This window comes from Amblyomma maculatum, chromosome 1, assembly GCF_055883805.1.
Source record: "Amblyomma maculatum isolate TAMU_Amacu chromosome 1, ASM5588380v1, whole genome shotgun sequence".
Lineage (NCBI taxonomy): Eukaryota > Metazoa > Arthropoda > Arachnida > Ixodida > Ixodidae > Amblyomma > Amblyomma maculatum.
The window spans coordinates 364,352,005-364,366,356 of NC_139344.1; the positions used below are offsets into that span (position 1 = coordinate 364,352,005).

General features: G+C 48.1%; 1 protein-coding gene across 2 annotated transcripts in view; it reads right to left on the bottom strand.

The window, feature by feature from the left end:
- Positions 1–14,352, bottom strand: part of LOC146208001 (uncharacterized) — a 127,171-nt gene that overhangs the window by 55,604 nt on the left and 57,215 nt on the right. The window contains exon 1 of one of the 2 annotated variants that reach the window (XM_084591694.1): positions 6,301–6,417. The exons of the other annotated variant lie outside the window; for it this stretch is intronic. The gene's annotated coding sequence lies outside the window, so the exon portion shown is untranslated. Of the gene's footprint in view, positions 1–6,300; positions 6,418–14,352 lie in introns of those variants that run through there. 2 annotated transcript variants of the gene reach the window in all.

The window sequence follows — 14,352 nt, forward strand, 5'->3', positions numbered from 1 at the left end:
TTTTGACGGCATGATTTACGACCGACAGCCGCGGAGCTCCTGAACGCCGTTACCCGAAATCTCACAGTGATTCAGACATCAATCAGAAGTCTATTCTTATTCGCACGGACGCACACAGAACATTCGTTTTCCCGCGTGCATTCTAAGTTCAGTTCAGGAAGTAGGAGGTACGATTTTTGAAAGGACTGAAAGAGAGTGCCGACAACCGCACGGCCTTGTTGACCTTGATCGACAAACACATTGGACGCTTTCGCCCGTGCACCAGTAGAGGACCTCCGCCCGCGTTCCACACGGAGCTTCGGACAGTGGAAGCCGCGGCCAGTCGTCAGCAGCGCCCCCCCCCCCCCCCCCCTTCCTTTTTTTTTCTCCCCTCTCGCATACCCCGGTGCGGTGTGCGGCACATTAGCCAAAACGGACAACAATGACGGCGTCGTCTTTGGCCCGCCGTACCACTCAAATAGGGCGAACCGCTTCCTTGATGTCACGAACGATGTTTCTTCCTCCGCTGCGTCTGGCCGTGCCTGGCCGAGCGCGAGCGCGGGGAATTTCGGGCGCGCGGGAAGTGACAGCGCTTTTCGGTGCATACCTCGATCTCCAGGCCATCTCTCCGTAGACGTCGCCGACCAGCCGAAGCCAAAATCGGCCACTAACGTAGCGTGTGAGGAGTGCCACTCTGAGTTGGGTCGCGTCACCGAAATGACGGGTGCCATACGCTATATACGAATGGAACCCGTTCGTCGGAGGACTTCCAAGCGCGAATTTTCTCTGAAGGGCTGAAAAATTTGTTCGGAGGACCCAATTTGCCATCGCACTATTAGACCTGCTTGTGCACACCATTTTTGATCTGACGCTTCTTCGCAATTGGAAGTTAATACACGCTGGCGAGCCCTATGCGCCTTCTTTGCTGTCAAAATGTATGTACGAATAGCCTTGGTCAAAAGTCACGGGTCCAAAGGGTCTGCTTACCAAATTGATGGGCTCCTGATCGCCCCTGGAAACTGCAACATTGATTGATTGATTGATTGATTGATTGATTGATTGATTGATTGATTGATTGATTGATTGATTGATTGATTGATTGATTGATTGATTGATTGATTGATTGATTGATTGATTGATTGATTGATTGATTGGGAACCATACTTGGCAAATATCATTTGTGTGTTAGCATCAGTTCCTAGAAGGGAACGGTAGTTCAGGCCGTAGGGTTCGATCTCGGAGCGTCCAGTAGAAAAAGCAGGGCAATCCCAGAGTAGATGCGATATGCCGCCGCGCGTTAGAGTCGTACAGTGGCGGCACGTAATCATTTCCTCTGTGTACTGACGCCAGCGGTCCATAATACGTGGCGTGTAAACCGCATGGGCGATGAGCTATAGTGCATAAGGGCAAGAGAAGGGGTGTGTTGCCCGCCCAAGGTCGAGTAAAGATGAAGCAAGGGGGGTGGGGAAGTAAATGTGGACACCCCACCTCCCAAGGCAGCCGCGGCGTGTGCACCCTCATTGCCCCCTGATTCATCCGAGTGACCTGGGGTCCACTGAATAACGACAGTTCTGGTCGCGAGTTGGTGGCGTTTAAGGAGGCGCTGTATGGCCGTAGCTGTTGCATCTTGTGAACCCGGAGCAGCGATTTCTTGTAGGCTCCATAAGAATCAGTAAGAATCAGTAAGAATACGTATGGAATCAGTTCCGGTGCAAGGCACTCCTGACAAGGCTCCCCAAATCGCGAGGAGTTCAGCATGAAGAGGGGTACCGTGAGGTAGGTGGCAGGCATGAAAGGGAAGGGTTGTCATCGCATACCTAGCCCATAAATGGAAATTCCCTAGTAATTGAAACGTCGGTGTATATGTCTGTCGTATCAGGGATTCGCTCTTGTCGGTGATAGGCAGCGAGGAGCTCCCGGGGAATGACAAAATCGCGGTTTATAGGTCGGCGATGGAGGCGTGTGACTACTGGCATCTCCCAAGGGGGAAGAAATGCATATAGGGCCGATGTTTTGTCGTTGCACTGTTCATCCCAGGCCAGCAGGCGAAGCCGATTACCAGCCGTTTTCTCTCTCTCTCTCGCGCGCGCGCGTGTTACTTCACCTTCCACCTGTGCTTGAGTCGCTATAGGGTCCCCCCCTCTGATCGAGCCAGACTTAAAGCACTGTCTGTGTGTCGCTAGGAATGTTCACGTTATCTCTTAAAGGAACTCCAGTCCTTACTCTTTTCAAGGTTGCAGTTCTCTAGACGTATTCGATGACGCGTCTGTATCATCGTTTCCGCGTCACAGACGCGTCATCGAATACATCTAGATAACTGCAACATTGGAAATAGTAGGGACTGGAGTTCCTTGAAGTGATAACGGGAACATTGCTAGCGGCACACAGACAGTGTTTTAAGTCCGGCTCCATCGAAAGGGGGTCTCTAGCGATTCGAGCACAGGTGGAAAGGGAAATAACGAGAGAGAGAGAGAGAACGGCCGGTAGTCGGCTTCGCACATCATTTTACACAAAGGGGAGCAATTATTGTTCTCTGCTAATTGTTCGGATTAATACTCAGAACGATATTGCGAAAACAATAGATAGCAAATATTCTGAAAACCACTGACAAAAATAAAAATGGCATTCTGCTTCGTATACATGCACTCTTCTTGCATTCGAGTGCGGGGGGTCTCAGACCGCCCGAGAACATCGTGACTTTAAGCCCTGCGCATAGTCATAAAGCATGGCTGAGAAACGAACCACATGGCACTTTGCAGTGCGCTGCAGTATACGACGATGTGCGGCTTTCTGAGCTCCGCAGTGTATTTCACCTCACACAAATGAGTCGTTTGATCGGAGCGAGCATCACTCGAAAGCAAAGACTGCGTGGTATTCACGGTGCACGGAGGTAAATAGCTGAAAAACGGGCACTTAAAATGTTATAGTATCTGTGACGAATACGCATGGCAAGAATGACATAGTCGTGACAGAATTGGACTCACCAGAAGAAGGCTTTCTGCGAGTACGCCTGAGCGATTATAACGGAGAACAGTCACTAGCAGTGTTAAAGGAAACATGGGAACATGAGTGCTCCCAGCTCTTAACAAAATATTTTTACTTATACACCTGAATTCGGTGAAACTGTAAAAGGATAGCTCAAGCAGACACTCTCACCAGAACCGTTCTCGCGGAAGGGTCAATGAGGCGTATTCCGAATGACGACGCGGGGCAAGCTTTGGGGATGCCCGAAACCGAAGAGCGTGTTTCAATCGGCGATTTTGATTCAGACCCTGGGTTCTGTAGGAATTGCGTCAGCGTGGTCCCTAGACATCCTGCCCCTTCGCAAATTGGAAGAGCTTCCCTTGATTGGCGATTGTAATTCGCCATAATATTCTCACGAAGTGCATGAGTGACAGCGAACATGGAGACCGGTTGCTGAGCGTAGGTGGCGATGAGGGCTCGGCGGCCAGCGTCAGCAAGACGTATCTTGTGGCGCCCCCAGAAGTAGGTCATGGTGCCACTGCAACGAATGAGTTCGCCGCCGAAGCCGAAGAGTAGACGGCTATAGTTTTGTATGGGTATCATACTCTCTCTTGGTGCTTGTCATAGACCCGTAACAGTATTCTCTTAATTAAAAAGAGAAAACTGAATCTCATCTAAGAGACAGCCCACAACAGCAAGATATAGGGGAATCATGCCAACTGAGAAGTAAATTTGATGGGGAAAAATCTTCATACATTCCTAAATCTTCCAGCTGCGTGTCAAATCTCCAACTAAGACTCCTCCTCGTAGTCCAATTCCAGTTAACAGGCCCTTGCACAGACATTGGTGCAAAACTAGCAGATGTTTTCATTGCATACGAGCTGGGCAGTCATGTGTGTCTAATGCAAATCAGTGCTACGGTATTAACTACAAGACTTGACAGATTTTTCTACCTCCTTCTTAGCCTCGCGTTATCCGCACACCGCTTGTTGCTTTGTCACTATTGTTGAATTAGTGTATAGCGAATGCGAAGCGCGGTCAAATGAATCACAACTCTAAAAAAAGTCATTACAGGATTTCGAGTTGCCCTCAATTTCTCCTAAGCTATGGATGTTAGCGTAAAGCTCGTTACCATTGGCAGCAGCAAGTTATGTAAAAAAACAAATTCATGAGTGACTTAAGTCTGCTTAGGTGCAGTAATGCGAAAGCACTGCAAGTGTTCCACAATAATAGTGATCTCTTGCCAAGGCCAGGGAAGCTGACCTATTCGGATGGTGGTTCGATTCCTGACGGTAACACGGCTCTTTCTTTATGAAGGGCCAGTTCGTACGGAGGACACGATCTGATGACAGACTCTGAAGATGGGCGCCGATCACAGGCTTTTCTACACCAGTCATGAACCAAGAAATGTTTTCACACTAAAGCGGTCCAAGGAACTGACAATGATTTGATAACTGGACACTAATCAACACACAAGCCTCCCCCCCCCCCCCCCCCCCCCCCCCCACCCCTTTTTTCTTTTCGTCTCTTGCAAGCAGGAGCAGCTGTTTTGAGTTTGCTACATTGGAGCAAAGTTCTACTTAAGTTGAGGACAGCCCAGAGGGCTATGGAACGAAAAATGGTAGGGGCAACATTAAGAGATAGGAAGCGTGCAGAGTGGGTCAGAGAAATAACTCAAGTTACCGACATTCTAGTGGAAATTAAGAAGAAGAAATGGGTATGGGCAGGACATGTAGTGCGAAGAGAGGAAAACCGATGGTCGCTTAAGGTAACAAACTGGATTCCAAGGGAAGGAAAGCGTAGCAGGGGGCAGCAGAAAGTTAGATGGGCGGATGAGGTTAAGAAGTTCGCAGGGGTCAAGTGGATGCAGCTAGCACAGAACCGGGTTAAGTGGTTAAATATGGGAGAGGCCTTCGCCCTGCAGTGGGTAGAGTCAGGCTGATGATGATGATGATGACATTGGAGCGCCTTTAGGGGAGCCTACGGCTTAAATTTAAAACATAAAAAAATTCGCTTGTCAGCTGTTCCCAACTTAAATTAGCCATTCCGTCCTTTCCACAGTTGTGTTTCACGCTTGTGTCGTCTTGTCACGGCGCAATAGCAGCCGCCCGCGTGTACATTTAGCGGTTTGTTGGCGACCGACAAAATTGGTAACCTTGTAAATGGGAAAAATATATAAAAGAAAGATACTACCGAAATAGAATACGAAACATTTCAACGCCCGTGACCACGCGTTATCTGTGCGGTCGGCTCAGATGTAATCGGCGTCCCCGTTTGTAGCGACACGGCTCGCTTAGCAAGCTTGTCGTCCGATCTCTCCCTCATGAGTATGCATGGGACTGCGTAGGTTAGGCTCGCTTCAATACCGGCGGAGCACGACTATATAAACACGTAGGCGGATGAAGGCAGAAAGGGGACAACGGTGCACTCATTCTGAAGTCATTCAATTGCATTCCTAAATCTTTTTTTCTTAAATAGAAACCTCTATTTGTGTGTTTAAATTCTGATACAGGCTAATGAAGGAGAGAAGCACTAGCATTTCACTGGGGCTGAAAAAAAAAATGTAAAATTAGCTTTCGCCTGAGGCCAAAAGTTCTTTTCTCTAAGATCTCAAAATATAGACGTCTGGTTTTAGTTTTCTCCCCTACCACACCACGTGCCCCACACCCAGGACACACAAAATTACCGCGAGAGCTTTGAATGGTTTCGACTTGATCGTCAGGCTTCGGCTGTTAGAATTCAGAGCGAGTGCAGAAACCAACCTGCAAATTATGTAAGCAAGCGCCAGCTCCTTATAATTTCGTAAGATGTTCCGTACAGTAGTGCTTGAAAGCTTCTCACTATAAGGTCACGCAATAAGGAAAATAATGAAGAACCGACTTGTTGTTTCGGACCGCGCAAAAAGCCCAACGCGGGCAGGGTTCTATTTCTCTGCTTGACAACGCAGACACCAGTCCAAATGTTATGCATTGCACAGCAAGCTTAATCTGGCGGGCTGCATTTACAGTATGACATATCCGGCAGCAACTTGAATCACACGAAGGTCATTTTGTGCCATTCCAGATTTCCCCTGCACTTGTCTCTGAGCGGTACACAAGGTCTTTTCAGTGACCATTTCCTCGGATTATAAGCGTGCTCCTACGAGCAATTTAGCCATTATTTATCGTCGTTTATGTCAGTGCCTGAACTAGAACAACCCTCCCCCCCCCCTTTTTTTTTTTCAATGACACACGAATTCTTTTTGATAGGCAGCACGCCGAACTGAAACAGCTGCCGCGGAACGCGCGCCAGCAATTTCTTACGTAATACACACGTGCCAACATACATAATACACGAACGAGACAGTGGGAGAGATACTGAATCAAACGAATACTGTAAGCCATTGAGTATGCAGTCAGGAGCGTGAAAAATGCGTCGCATAGGGACAGAACGACAAAATTCGACGACATTCGTTCTCGGCATGCGTCCGGAAAATTTTTTACTCCCGACCCATTTATTCCGCTTTCTTCTCCGAGAGATCGCCTCTCGCGCCGCCAGTGGGGAGACGGCCGTGGCCAATGGCCAGTGACATGTTGACGGCGAAAGCGCGGCGCCGCTCACATCCGCTTGCTCCACTTGCAGTCGCTGCCGCCTTCAGGCCAGCGCAAGTGAAGCGAGAGCCCGCGCTGTTTGCTTATCAATTGGTGGCTCGGCCTGCCGCGCGCCGGCTCTCACGAAGCAAGCGAGGCTGATTACGAAGCCTATCACCGATGCTGGCCTCAAACCGTTTCCGAGCGCATTTAACGAGAAGAAGAAAACGGCAAAAAAATGTTAGAGGATGAAGGAAGCCGCCTAGTGCACTGCTCTCTGTTTGCCGTTCTCTCGGCGTACAAGCTGCGGAGGTGTTCTTGCTCAGATTTGGTCGACTTAATTGGCGCAGTTTCAAATCAGCCCTGCCGATTCTCCCACGTGCGGGCACGGTGCCAGTGTTTGCACAATAGCAATGCAGTGAATAATTACTCGCGCAATGAATAACGAGTTTTGTACGTTGAGGCAAGGCTGTGAAAAACCGGAGGGCTAGAAACAGAGATAAGGTGACTCAGCACTGCGACGGCCGAAGTACAGTCTAGTTCATGCAAATTCCCCCATTGAGCAGCTTGCATAGAAATGTGAATTTGTTTATTCCTCTATAGAAGCTGAAAATAGCTTGTATACTCTGGACCAAAAGTAAAACTGATTAGTGAACATAGGGAAGAGTGCTTGTCGCATAAATTGTGCAATAATCATTATTGTCGAACTGTGCTCCCGTTCATATTAAGGGGCCGGTACATGAATAGGACGACGACAAGTGCCATTATAGGGGCTAAGAGAGCGGTTAGCCGATTATCACACCGATACAAAAATTTAGCAAATATCGCAATAATTTTTGTTTCAGTAACGTATTTAAGTCGCAAAACATCGCTGGAATTAAGTTCGCCGCGGTGAAAACTTCGCTAAATATATTATCGGAGCACCTCAATACACCGCCTTTTGTGTTCAAAAATTTGTAATTCGTCCCTACGAAGCTACTCATTTATTTGTACCGGCCTCCCTGCTATTGCATTTATCTCGAGCTGGAAAGCACTGCGGTCCGGGATGTTCATAAACTAAAAAACTCCACCTGCAGGACTGACTCCTTTACTTTTCGCTCCTGTTCTGTGTTACCCTGTTATCCTGGCTTCATCTTGTGTCAATTAACCGGCCCTAATCGTTCCTACTATTTTTCTTTAGCTGCAACCCTGTCGATCTCTAATATTTATATCTCGATCGCGGGTCATCGGGTCCCAGTACCGAAAGTACAGCCTTGTGCTTCCGAAGCATACCCCGAGCCGTATGTTACCAACCTCTTTGAGAGCTGGCAGTTTTCTCTGCCAACTTCTTTAACGAATATGCCCCTCGCAACATCAGTGAACCCGGAGCGTATTATGTAACACTGCTGCGTAAGCATTTCCGTTTTTTTTTCATTTTTTTTTTTTTCTACGGTTCATCCAAACCGGCACATGACCTCAGAGGACTCCGGAAGTTTTCATTGCTTACCTCTAAAATGTGCAGGAGTTCGTTAGATTATATTTTCGTGTCCTCGCAAGACTTAACACATCCGCGAAAATGAAAGCTTTAGACGCAGCACATAGCCGCCAGAAAGAGCCACAACAATTGGAAGAGTAAATCCTCAGAGATGATTCCAATCGGGCCTCCATCCGTACTCCTGCCTCTACAATTCCCCACAGCGACCAATATACTTAAGTCGGGGAAAGCAATGCCACCAGCATGATGCCCCGTAATCAAAAAATCGCTCTGCTGACCTGAACTATCGGAACTTAGCATCCTATAGTGGAACAGTAGATTGGTGCTGGAGTGGATATGCCCCGCACGGTCATGCGATACAAGTGCGTCTGGCCCATGTAAACGGCAGGATTAGGGCTCCCACGGAGTTTGAATACAGGAGGACCGCACCCAATTCGTTCACTTATTTACCCCGGGTAGGGAAATGTGAGGAGAGAAAGAACGCGGGAGTTTCCTGGGACTGGATCTGAAAACCAACAGTGGCCCACACTTCGGTTCTGCGGTGCTCGTGTTCGTCGTCGATGTTTATGTGTGTAATGCGCCACAGCTACGAGGCGGCAGCGAAGCGGGTATAGTGCTACCCTCGTGCGAGTACGGCCGCGCCCTACGAACACACGCGCCCATTCATGGGTGGACGCCTGCTGAGGACCGCCTGGGGCGGAGGGCGCACGCTTGTACCATTAATTAGCCGCCATTCGACTATCGCTGTGGCGGAGGGTGCACTTGGATTGCGAGCGGGGAAACGGCTGAAAGAACGCATCGAGACGCCAAGTTTCCGGGCAGAACACTTTCCTGCCTATAAAACAAATACCCCCTACGAACCGCCATAACTTGTGGCTTACTTCTAACGTGCTTCTTTGTGAGGTTCACTAGTGTTAGTACATTTGGTAGCATTAATCTCGCGCAAAACTATAAACACTCAACGGGGAAGGCCTATTTAGATTAAAAGGTTACAAGCAGGGCCTGTCTGGTTTCCCTTTTTTACTAAATCGGCGTGTTGTTGTTGTGGCTATGGGGTACTACCTATTGAAGGTCGGTATTGCAGTCTAAAACTTATTTCACAGGGATAGCTGTTAAGCGTCCGTTTCTGAAATCACGGTGTTGTTGTGATGTGATAGTAGTAGTGAATAGCACGACTTCTCTGTAACTATCCATATATGCGTGTCACGTCAAAATTTCTCTTCCTCAATATATAATTGAATGAAGATGCCTCTACAGTGAGCGCTGAATATCACCTTGCCCAGCGGTAACCATCCTATGAGCTTTTTCACGGGATTTATTTCAGAAAGCAATTTTCCGTTTACCGTTTACTTAGCTGGATTTTGCAATAACGACGTATAACTGGTCGTTAATTTCTGGTGAAGCACTCCCAGCCGCGCCTTATTGTAGAAGGGAATATATCCGCAGTAAAGCACGGAAGTGAGTTTTTTGATAAAGCCGTTGAACGGAAAAGAAAATAGAATTGCGTTTCTCAACAGTCGATTGCCTGCTATCGCTGGACCGCTTAGTAAGAGCAATTGGAATCCCGTGACGCGCGCACTGGACAACGGTGAAACCACCGCTGAATCCTCGCGGTATGCAACCGTCTCGCTCCGCTAATGCATGGGATCAGGCTTCGTTATTTGAAATTAAAAAAAAAAAAAAAAACGTATAGCATACGAGAAACCTAGCTGCCCCAACATTAAGCTATGACAGAGAAAAGCGCTGCGCTAGCAGGTGACGTTTGGCGACAAATTGGGCCCGTTCACAGTTCACAGATAGTTGTCTAATGAAGCCGAGCTGTACTCTATAAACGTACATTGTGTAACCTAATCCAACGAAACATTTTCGCACCACGTCCCTGGCTTCTCCACACGTTGCTGTTTCTCTCATTGGATCGAATATAACTACTAAGTACTCCGAAGCCAGTATAGCCGCAGGATACAGCTGTCAAGAATGCCTCCCCATTTCAGTTTAGACCGAAATTTGAATAAAAAAAAATGATTCTGGCCCACTTTCATCGTTTTTCTTCTTAGATTCAGATTGAGGAGTCCTGCTTCTAGTTAGTAGTTCTGGCATCAGCGCCACAAGGGCGGAGGAAGATCCTACAAAGACGCTACAACTAAAACAGGCCGCGTTAACGTAAGCCAGTGCGTAAAAACCACAAGGTCACATCGCGCGGTCGTAGACGTTGCATAAGATGCGGTGGCCATGCCTTCAAGGCGCTATATGGTGCTCTTTAATGACGACCATGGACAGCTCTTGAGGCATAATTGGCCTTTATCTTCACGATGAATTTCTTAATCATCCAAACAACGCGCGCAACTGAGTTGGTTCATTGTTTAGAGGGAAAAAAATAGTTGAGAGAACGAACACAAAAGCAACTGAGATCCGGTAGCGCCGTCGCTTATCTTCCTGTGTGCTTGTTTGCTCACGTCGTTGTGCTTCCGGTCCAGCGTCTCTGGTTAAGGTTTAATGCTTAGTCACCAGCACGTGGCCCTGGGGAGTTTTAAAAGCGTACTGCCGCTTCCTGGCTGATTCTTCCCCAGATGAACAGCGCATGACCTTGCTTTGCATCTTGCATGACTATCACTGCCCTCTGGCTATTCCCACGAATCATTCGTGCACAGCACAAAGCTACTTTAGTCCTCAAGGATTCAAACGCAATGGCGTTAGCCTCCAGGACAGTCTGCGCCCTTGTCAGGCGTAAGTGCTTTTGGAGACAGTGAACAAAACCAGAGCGCAACAATTACACTAAAGCAGTACTTTCGTGAAACGAACACTTAGACAAGAGTTGTGGAGGCTGTCACCACACGGTGACCAATACAAGCGAAATTATAAATTGGGGTGTTTAAAAGCGCAACGCGAGTTGCGACTATGACTATGCCGAGGGAAGGTGTTGTGGAAGGCTCCACACGAACTTATCCGGCCCCAGGTTCGCTGACGTGAGCTGACATCCCACAGCATAAGGGTGTTTCTGAACTTCGCCTCCGTCCAAAAGAGTCCACCATGGCCAGGACAGAACCCTCGCCCTCGGCACCAGCAGCCAAACGCCAAAAAATCACCCAACCACCGTGAGCGGGTGCATATGCAAATGAGGTCGCACGCTCACTGTGTCACAATAAACCTTTTCATTACTTCAAGGTAGTACGTTACAGTGAAGTGAGACCACTCAAATCGAAGAAATCTTTAAATGATGCAATCAGTTGCACATAAGCTGAATCCAGGTGTCGCGGAAAATTCTGCGTCTGCATACGATCTCCTGGATGGTCGTGAAAACAATTTTCTAGGAGATTTCCTGCAATCATTACGACGGAAGTTGTCAGCGTCCAAGGGCAAAAGGGATTCCGCAAAGGGAAAATTCATTTCAGCGAAATTTTTCTGTGTCGTGAATAATTTTCCCCGGTCAAAGTACGCGCCTGGCCCGCGTTTCTTCTAGAAGGAGATTTCTTCGTCACTGGAAAGTTTTTCCACGCCTGAAATGTTTCGTCCACCGACCCGTATGGGGCTACCGGCAAGCTCTAGGAACTTCTTTTTCTCTCTCTCTCTCTCTCTCTTGCAAGAAGCTGTTAAGATTCATTCTGTTGCTGCTTCGTGAACATCAGGCGGGAATGCAATCGTATAAACAAAGCAAAGCGCCTCAAATTCAGCATCTACGGTGATATAGACGGCTCAGTGGACAGTATCACCTTGTTACAACCTGATCACGTTCCTGATTGGCCGATATATCAATAACGGCCCACCGGCAGCCAACAGCTGCCTCAGCCCAAACCGCGACGTGGCCTGTCGTTTATGTATGTCCTTAATGTCCTTAAAGCAACGCGTGCCCGCGGCATGTCTTACAAGCGCGAAATATGTCTGCCCCTATACGTCGCGGCTTTCTCTCGACGAAACACCCTCCTCCTCTCCCTTAACAACTGGCTCCCCCCTCCTTCCTCTGGATTCTATCACGTTCCCCTCCGGGCAGTGCAAGCTCGGTCGAAAGGCCTACTACGCTGTACACAACTAGGTGGCGCCCCAATGAACGCAGTCGCGTAAAGAGACGCGCAATTAGGCAGCGGGCGCCCGCAAGCCCTTGGCCTTGTTCGGACCGCGAATTCAAGAGCGAAGCCGCGATTACCGCGGCCGCTATGCGCTAGGCTCCGGTGCAATCCGCAGGTTACGCTCGCATATTATAGTGCAAGAAAAACAAGCAGAAAAAAATAATACTCTATGGAGAAGCGGGGATGAGGGAACGATCCCCGCCGCGCACAGCGTGTTGACTCGCTAATGAGAGTCGATGAGCCTCGCGGTCATGGGCCTCTCTCTGCGCTGGTTCTTCGCGTCCACTACACTGGCCGGCATACCTGGCATATGCCTTTCGCGCAAGATCGCTGTAAGCGGTATGCGTCGTATAACGTAGGTAGGTGGCCTGCGCCGCGATCGCACAGTGAGATCGAGTTCGCTATCTAATCGCTCTTCGAGCTCCCTTTGCCGCTATATACCCTCTTCGTTTGTGATCCTGCATCAGCGCCCGAAGCAATTAAAAGCCATGTAGAAAGACGCACGGTGATTTAACATATCGCCGGATCTGGTCATAGCACAATTGTCTCGCTCCAGCGCGCTCTGGAATGAAACCGTGGAAGTCAACGTGCAAATACCTATGCCAATATGTCGGTCAGTGCATGTATAAGGAGCTGGCTAGCGTTACTGCAAACGCAGAAGACTTGAATTTACAAAAGAAAAATGTAAAATCTTGAAATACCAAGGGTAGTATAATACCAAAATTTCACTTTAACTTCATAGCGATCTGTTTATTTTTCCTCATTTCTTTTTACTGTTTCCAGAAGCTCGCCCAAGACTAAGTGCGGGATAGACCGTTAAGCACCACGAATAACCGGAACAGATAAGAAAGAAAAAATGAAGTATTGAATAATCCCTGGGCGAATTTAAAATCAAAGGTTATATATTTAGAAGCTCAAAATGATCTTAAACACTGCACCAGATTCGGAAGACGATTAGCATGTGCTCACGTTTGTAAACTCGCTCTGCTAAGAAGCATTCGTCATCCCAAATCCGTACAAGCGACAGCCTCAGTTCGCTCTCTTTCAAGCTGAGATGGCACGTCATGTTTCGCACCTTGGTGGAAGGTGTGACAAGAAACTCGGTTTGTCCTCGAAATTCACGACAAGACTGGTTACTCACGTATTGAGCTTCCAGCAATGGCCGGCAAGGACGACTCGAGATGCAAAACAGTGAATCATTTCTGCGTACGTTCGGCCTTGCGTGCTCAGCACAACACCGCGGGCTTATCAGGGCAGGTAAGAGAAAGAACCGGACGAGGAGAGTCCCTCTTTCCTTCAACTTTAGAGAAGGCAGTTCTTGCCTGCGATTGTTGCTCAGCCAGTGCCACCATCGCTTAAGATATTGCCTCAAGTATACGGACTTTCGCAAAAGTAATAAGAAAACGACCATCTTGCTCACTTGTGTATTCTACGTGCATTTACTAACAACAGCTGTTGCTACCAACGTCTGCCACATCGAAACCCGGGTACCAGGGGGAGACCCCGTCCAGACACCGGATCCTTTCGCACAGGCAGCGTGGTTTGGTTGCTGCGTAAGCATTTTCACAAATCAGAAACTCAGGAACCGGACTTGCATTTCATCTTTCATGCAGCAAAGTGGAGAACGGGCAGATCTCGACGCACGGTGGGGACAGAGGGGCCGCGCCGGAGTCAGATAAAGTACCCTAGTTCGTCTAAGCCGTAAGAGATGGCAGTTCGCTTAGCGGCCCGGAGCGTAAAGGACAGAATTACTTTTCTATGAGGAATACGCGCTTGTTGAACGCTATTTTCTCAGAAACTGTAGTCGATGATTGAAGGATATTTTTACCGTGTTGCTGTATGGAGCCCTCCAATACAGCGTCTCTCTTAGCCTAAGTAACCTTGGAACGTTAAACCCTATAAACCAAGCCAAACCAAACCAATTGTGCCAATTTAATCTCTCCTCTGTACGGCAATTTGGGACAGCTCAATGCCGGAGAAAAAAAAAAAAAAAAGAAAAGGCTAAAATTAGCTGCATGTGCCTTCGCTTCTCATTAAGTATGACGAAAGTTATGTTCCACCTACGAGTCAACACAACTCTATTTTTTGCGAAAAAATATAAACAAAGAACACGCAGCAACGTTAGTTCAAGACGCCCGTTAGTCAGGTCTAACGCCAAGCAATTCACTGTTTTTTTTTTCTCACCTGTCTGAAAATATTCGCATCTATTGGTCATTTGGTGCGCTCAGACGATCACGGTTAAATGGGCGTTCCTCGACGTCTATGACAACATCAGCGCTAACACCCATGCACAGTAGAAACGCCT